This window comes from Solanum dulcamara, chromosome 1 (genome assembly GCF_947179165.1).
Source record: "Solanum dulcamara chromosome 1, daSolDulc1.2, whole genome shotgun sequence".
NCBI classification, from domain to species: Eukaryota; Viridiplantae; Streptophyta; class Magnoliopsida; order Solanales; family Solanaceae; genus Solanum; species Solanum dulcamara.
Genome location: NC_077237.1, coordinates 34,096,820 through 34,105,630, shown reverse-complemented (window position 1 = coordinate 34,105,630; position 8,811 = coordinate 34,096,820).

Sequence of the window (8,811 nt, the reverse complement as noted above, 5' to 3'; positions counted from 1 at the left end):
TGTATTGCAGGGCTAAGCAAACATCTTCCAATGTTTTGACACCAATACCTCCTTACTCATATGGTAAGCTAAGAGTTTCCCATGAGGCCCAATGGTACTTCCTTTTCTCCTTATCCCAACCCTAGAAAAAAATTAGCAATAAGGCATCTGATCTACTTCAAAGTAGTCCCGGTAGGGGTTATAGTAGACAATAAATGTATAGGGTGTGATTGAAGCACTGATTTAACCAAAGATGTTCTACCCCCATAATTCAGAATCCTTGTTAGCCATCCTTGGATTTTAGCAATCACTTTTGCAACATACTATTAAAATCGATGATCCTTTCCCTTCTTATGTACAATGGACATCCCAAGTAAGTAATAGGACCATGTGTACATTTGTAACCTGTGATGGAAACCACTCTGCCAATTATATCAGTAGGGGTGTGAGAAGGGATCAAAAATTAGCTCTCGTCCTTATTAATAAGTTGCCCAGAAGTATCCTCATACACCTGCAACATCTTCATGATTAGCTTAAGGGAGAACTTGGAAGTTGAGGTGAAAATGATAATGTCATTTGGAAAACTCACGTGGTTAATTTGAGGGCCCCTTTTTTACATTTAAAAACCAGTGTAAAGGTAGTGATGATGAAGGTTGTTTAGCATTATGGACAACACTAATACTATGAATAAAGAGAGTAGGGGAGGAGGGGTCTCCTTGTTTGAGGTCTCTTGTTAGGATAAAACAATGCCTGCTACCATTGATGATGACTGAGTACCAATTTTTGGATATTGCTCTCCATACCATGTCAATAAACATTTCTCCAAAACCTATTTTTCTCATGACAAGACAAATAAAGGACCAAGAGACCCTATCATATGCCTTAGCCATGTCAAGCTTAATAACCACATTATCACCATTTTTAGGCTTCTTTATGTTACGGATGATTTCTTGAGCCAAATTGATGTTCTCAGATATGCTTCTTCCCTGTACAAATCTAGACTGATTATCTGAGATAAGGTAAGGGAGAATTGGAGCAAATCTGATGCTGAGGAGTTTAGAGATTATTTTGCTTGTAAAGTTGCTAAGAGAAATAGGTCCAAAGTTAGCTAGTTTGTTAGGATGGTATACTTTTGGGAGTAGAACCAAACATGCATAGGAGATATATTTAGAAATTTCATGGATATTACAGAAGTACTAAATCAGCTCCAATAAATCCTCACTGATAATGTCCCAGCAAGCCTAGAAGAACTTGCCACTCATCCCATCAGGACCTGCAACTAAGGTAGCACTCATAGAGAAAACCACTCTTTTCAACTCCTCTTTTGTAGGTAGCTCTACCAACAACTGATTTTGTTGGTCATTGACCAATCTAGGAATGTAGTTAACTACATCTTCATTGATCTTCTAGCTATCCCCAGTAAATATCTTTTCAAATTGATCATAGGCAGCCTTAGCAATCTCTACATCACCTTGAATAATATTACCCTGATCATCATCAATTTTGTGAATGTACAACCTTCTTCTTCTCCCTCTAATGATAGCATGGAAGTACTTTGAGTTAGCATCCCCTTTCTTAAATCATTGAAGCTGTGTTTTTTGTTCAAGGATGGACTGCTCCACCTTCAAAAACCTGATATATTAAGCATTGATCTAGTTTAGCATGGTTTTATTATCTTCTGTGTTATCTCTGATAATTTCAATCTCAGCATCTCTGACTTTTGCCTCAAACTCTGTGATAGAAGCAAAAATATCCCCATACTCTTGTCTTGACCAATTACTCATAGTTCTTGACACTCTTTTCATTTTCTCTCCTGAAATCTTCTCATAGGATTTCCTGCAACAGGTCTCCCCCAATATGTTTTCACAACATCAAGGAAGCTATCATTGTCAGTCCAGTAGTGTAGGAACTTAAAACATTTGATGGAGTTACTTTGTCTCTCTACACACTCCATGAACAATGGGCAATGGTCTGATCCAGTGGAAGCTAGATAAGTTATAGTTATCATAGGCATCATATCTAACCACCTCTCATTGACCATAACTCTATTAAGTCTCTTCTAAATTCTGGCATCATTATCCTTGTTGTTGCACCAAGTTTGCACCATGAAAATATAAGTCTATGAGTCCAAAAGCTTCAATAACACTTATGAATTCAAAACTTTTATTCATATTATATGACCTCTTAACTTGAAATGTCAAAACAAAGAAATGTTTTGGAAGATGGACTGAAAGTGGAGTACTATGACCTAGTCTAAGGGTCGTAGAGGTTCCTACGAGTCATAAGACTGACTCTAGAACCAATGGTAAGGCCTAATATTTTGGGAAATAGAAAAAGGGAGTTGACGAGTTCAGTTACGACTCATAGACATTTAGACGAGTCATAAAAATGACTCGTGATGAAACTTCAGAGACTTCAAACTTGTAGGTTTTTAGAACCCACAGGACGACTTGAGTCTATGACTCATCATCAAGACTATGACTTGTAAGGACGAGTTGTAGAGGATGTTCAGAACTTCAGTCCGCTGGGGTTCTCTAACCCTACAGGACAAGTCACTTCTACGAATCTTAAAAGTATCTACGACTCGTAGAGATGAGTCATAAAGAAAGTCCTAAGGGTCAGTCCTCAGGGTATTGGAAAAACCCTGCAGGTGAGTCATTCCTACGACTCGTCGACACTTCTACGAGTCGTAAGAATGACTCATAGTGGGAGTCCAACTAGTTTTTAAAAGGGCATTTTAGACTTTTCCCCATTTTAACATCAAAGTGTAGTAATTTTAGGGACTGAAACTACGCTATCTAAGGATACTAAGTTATTGTAATCCATCATTGTAACACTTATGTCATGACCCAATCCCGTAGGCCATGACTAGTGCCCGAGTTGGGCACTTGTATACATATCTGTTAGACATCGTCAAACTGAAACCAAACAAAATATGGAAGTTTTGTGAAAACAGGACATCATTTCAAGCATTACATACATATATCAGGGTAACTTATCTCTTTAGGAATCAAAATCAATTAAAACCTCATAATACATGAGCCGACAAGGCTATCACTACATACAACATCCTAAAATACAAGTCCTATATGCATAATTGGACACATATACACATAACTCACATATATGTCACAGACCTCTAAGAGTATCAACAGTCTCATATGGCGGGACAAGGCCCTGTCGTACCCCTGAATTAAATATATATATATACATCTAAAAGGGTTCTATACCAAAAGTCTAGGATCCGAGACAAAGGAGTACTCCAATATAGATGAATAGGAATCCTACGCTGGCGGATCACTGGAGCTAGTACCTATATCTGCGGGTATAAAATGCAGCCCCCCGAGGAAGGGGGTCAGTACAAGATATGTACTGAGTATGTAAAGCATGAAATACCATAAGAAAGATGATAACTGAAGTAGAGAGCCCAAGAGTCAAGTATGATAATCAAGAACTCACTATACCTATTCCTTACAAAGCAAATCATGCATATCATTATCATATACCGCACCCGGCCCATTATGGGAATCGGTGCCTTAATCATATCATCATATACATATACTATACCATACACGTCCCTCTAATAAGGGACTCATTGAACAAAGTCGTATCATCATGTTATCATATCATCATATACATATACTATACCATACCTAGCCCTCTAATAAGGGACTCGGTGAACAAAGTCGTATTATTATGTTATCATATCATCATATACATATACTATACCATACCCGTCCCCCTAATGAGGGGCTCGATGAAGATGTAATAAAGATGTACACAATAACATACCCATCTCGAGACTCGGTGAAAGAGGTAATAACTGTCACGACCCAACCCCGTAGGCCGCAACTGGGGTCCGACCTAGACCCTCTTATGCGTATTTATCAACTACACTTAAGTTGAACCGTGTGTGATGTGATACTATATACAAAACCCCAATAGTTTAAAACTTTTTTATGTACATGTAGCCTCTTTCATTTGTATCATATCATGAAAGGGCATGTGAGCCGACAAGGCTGCTATAACAAAAACATTCACAACATATCGAATAGGCAACATCAAAACTAACTCACAAACAGCCCACATATACATATGTCTACAGACCTCTAAGAATAGTAACAGCAACATATGGCGGGACAAGACCTCCGCCGTACCCCTGAATGTACAAATATATACATTAAGTGACCAGCATCAAAATTTAGGCTCCAGAACAGTGAAGCACTTCCGACACAGCTGAGAGGAACTCCTATCCTGATGGATCTCCAGAATAAACATCTGTACCTGCGGGCATGAAACGCAGCCCCCCCGAGAAAAGGGGGGTCAGTACGATATATGTACTGAGTATGTAAAGCATAACACATCGTAACTGAGATCATAACTGAAATAGGGATGCAGGGGACAAGTATAATAACTAAATGAATTACCTGCACCTTAGGACACGTAAATCATACACATCATCATATGCTGTGCCCGGCCCTCTAGTGAACTCGGTGTTATAATCACTTCTTCATAATCACATATCATCATATCATAATGCATTTCATTTCATCATATCATCGTATACGGTATCATACCATCGTATACGGTATCATCTTATCATATATATCATCGTATCACACCCGGTTCACTGCGGGGCTCAGGGTCACAATGTATTGCTTTAATCTCATATGCATGCCTACATAAAGTATCCGGCCCTTTAGTGAGGGACTCGGTGAATGGAGTGGTGTACGTCTATAGCGTACCATCATAATATACATATGTACCCGGTCCTCTAAGGAGGGACTCGGTGTTCCTTCCTTATTTCACCACATATACTATCATATTACAGCCGGCCCGGGACTCGGTGAATAATCGCATCGTCATAACATATAACATATATCACACCTCACGTACGGCATCGTCTCCTTGTGCGTGGAACTATACACATCCGGCCCGGGACGCGGTGAAAGAAGTAGTAACACTGTGCACGATAACATATCCCGGCCCATTGTGGGACTCGAGGAAGGATGGGTTACAGTATGTACGAGTAGAGTAGTGAGAAACCATATGCAACCAAGTCATTATCTAAGACTCAATGAAACAGTCAAGTGAACCATCACCTGAAGACTGGGAGAGTAATTATCCGAGGTATCCCTTTAGATGTCATTAGGGCTAACATCAGTTGGGGCCTCGAGAATCACAGACATGCATCCAGACAATGCCATATAGCTTATGCAATCAGAAACATGGTTTATGCAATCAAAGACACGATTATGCAATCAGAGACACAGTTATGCAATCAGAGACAGTTATCTAGTCAAAGACTCAACTTATGCAATCAGACGCATTTACCATTTTAGAGCCTTTAAAAAGAGAGGAGCTGGTACTTTCACTTACTATTCGTTATATAGAAGGCTCGAGAATAGTAGTTTGACTACTTTCAGACTCTTAATGTTCAGGAGTGACTACAAGTCACGAGTTACAATCAGAGCTCATAAATGGAATTACCTCTAAACCTATATCATATACCATTTCACTTAAAGTTAAGCCATTCCAAAGGAAATGTTACACCCCACATTCTTGAACTCGAAAGGTTCCTAAAGCTACTTAAAAGCTATCATGTGATCCGCCTAAGTTACGACACTATTAAACAATTCTAAGAAGGGAAAATGTGACACCCCATAGTAGGGAAGATTGGAGATAAGGTCAAGAGAAGTCGGAGGAAGTTGGAGGCCAAGCGATGAGTCGTAGGACCTGATTTGCTTACGTACGCCTCTAACTTAGAAGTTTACTTACCTAAAGCTATTTGAGTACACCCCAAGCTTCCATAGCATGAATGACATAGGCTCTTAAACTAAGACGAGATTACGAACCCACGTGGAAGAAAAAAAAATTTCGTGGGGCAGCCAATAGGAGAGTGACACGTGGCAGCCCTAAGCAAGCAGGTGACCCACCTACTTGGGGTCAAGTAGGTGACCCACCTGCTTGGGGGAGGTGGACCCCGCTGCCATGTGGCAGCACCCCATTGGCCGCATGGTTGAGGTGGCCCAATGATGGCCTGACACGTGTCACCCTTAGGGGCTGACACGTGTCACCTTATATATATTAATATGTGATGCTTCAGCTGTAACATATCCTAAAACAGTAGCTGAACTTAGAAAAAAATACGTAGAAGAGAGAAAAAGAGGCAGCTTTGGTTCTTGAAATTTTAAGGTAAGTTTCTCAACTTTCTTCCGTGAATTAATTATATACGGTGTATATTAAGTACGTGGATACGTATATATGTGTTTTAAGACGTTTATGGAACTGAAACTCCAGCGTTGCAACTGAAATTTGGAAGGAAAAAAAAAGAGAAAACGTGAAAAGGGGCAAGGGAGAGGGTTACGGATTTGGCCCTTGTTAGGTAAGCTTCCGGGTTTCGTTCCGTGAATTAATTATTTGACGTGTCCCTAAGTTGTATATTAGTGTTTTATAACCTAAAAATTTAATTCGGGGCAGTGAGGAAGTACCACAAGCAGCCCGCTCAATTTCAGCAAATTGAAGAAGTTCCGAGACACAATTTCGGCTAGTTTTAACCAATTTCGGGAAAGGTAAGTCCTTCCCCTTTAATTTGAAGTTTATGATGTTAAATTGGAGTGTATTATACACCTTATTATCTGGTGGAAGTTGGGTAAAATGCTTCAAAAGTTCGACGTTCGAAATAAGCGAAATTGGAATCGCTATAGTTAATTGTAATCGAATAATGCCTCGTACTTGTGGTATGTGACTGCTGGTCGTGTGATGAGTTGTTAGGGTGCTGGAATGTGTGTTGCTAAGGGCGTGGGTGGCTGCTGATTTCAGCCACACGACCCTCCGCTTTGCAATTAAAAATTTCGCGAAAGAAAGATTAAAAACTCTAGTTTTGGTATTTTAGTGTGGAGTGAATTGTTGGGAATTTATATGGTGTAATGTTGTCGTAATATGTATATGTATGGGCTGCTGGTTATGTTGTTGGTTAGCTGCAGGTGTTAAGGACATGGTTTTGGATTTGGATAGGGCACGTTATAGGGGAGGTGCTGCCCGATTTTTTGTTAACTTCTTAAACTGGTTAAGGAACTAGTCGAGGGTGCGAGCGAGGGGACGAGCTCTATGAATACTCGTAGGTAGTCTAAGTTGCTGAAAAGTCTAAGGTTGTTAATACTTACCTTACTTCCATGTTAAATAGGTTTCGAAGACAACGACGTGGACACGATTACGGAAAATCCATAAGAGGTAGGTAAAGCCTATTCTTTCTCTTCTTTTGGCATGTCGTAGAGGTAAGTAAAGAATGATGTGATCTCTGAAGTAATTCCATTTCTAAGTGTCTTTTATTCACTTCTGGGTAATGAACTTTTATAACAGTTAAGCTACTTTCCTTGAGCCTTACCTATACTAAGGATTTAATGAATATACGGGCTCCTAGTTGTAAGGACTATATAACAACATGCATTCTGGAGTCCTTAAGCAGTTAGCATTATCTTAGTACGTGACTAAGGACCCCGAAACACTAACTAGTATAGCCCCTAATGGCATTTAAAGGGCATTTAAGGTGATTACATTACAATTCTGATTCTCAGACAATAGCTAAATTTTCTTCTACAATTGAGTCTTCGATAATGATTTAAATTGCATATAGTTGCTCATTAATCTACTCGTGTATACTGTGACCCATCTTTCCCTGAGTCCCGGGCCAGGATATGTTCTCGTGCGCAACTCACTGCATTATTCCTCGAGTCCCTCACTAGAGGGCCGGGATACGTGTATATATATATATATGATGATATGTGGTAATAAGGTGGTGATGGCATTGGGCTGTGATGATATTACAGAGGTATCCACCGGACCCCTGATAGGGCCGGCTATACGATATAATTTGAACATGCATATTTTGATACTTCACAGGTTACAGGTATAAGTTTTCATATGATATGTTATCCCCTGCTTCGCTGTTTCAGATATGTGTTCAGTTATTCCATATTATGTTTTACATACTCAGTACATATGTCGTACTGACCCCCTTCTCTGGGGGGCTGCGTTCATGCCCGCAGGTACAGGTACACAGTTTGGGGATCCGCCAGCATAGGAGTCCCAGTCAGCAGTCCAGAAGTGCTCCATTGTGCTGGAGCCTGATTTGGTACTAAACGTGGTGTATATATTTGTTTGGTTATGGGTACGGTGGGGGCCCTGTCCCGCCTTATGTCACTGTTTTCTTACTCTTAGAGGTCTGTGGATACGTATGTGGGTTGTGCCTGTATATGAGTGGGATCTGAGTTATATATATATGTATGTATAGCTGTACTGATATGACCTGTGATTTTGGGCGTTCCCTGTATTGTGGCAGCCTTGTCGGCTTGCGTATATGTGTGTTATGGAACGACCATATATATAGTAATACAGCCTTGTCGGCTTGTATGTTTTTATATACATTGATGCATTTTGAGTATAAACAGGAGACAGGTTATGTATAGGTAGCAGGGGTACGCGTGTGTGCCCGGTTTGGGCACCCGTCACGGCCTACGGGGTTGGGTCGTGACAGAAGTGGTATCAGAGCAGTTCTTCCTTGGAGTGTCCACAGACCGTGTCTAGTAGAGGCTTGTTTATCGGTGTGTTGTGCACCACATCTATAAATAGGAGGCTACAGGACATTTAGAATGTTACTTTCTTTCTTATCATAGATCGTGCGATAGAGTTATGTTTTAGGATGATCCTTCACTAACCTACCTTTATGTTTGTAGTGATGACTCCACGGAAAGCAACCACTGCCCAGAAGGGTAAGTCAGCAGCTGGGGAAACTAGTCAGACCCCAAGAATTACCAGGGCCCGTGCCCAGTC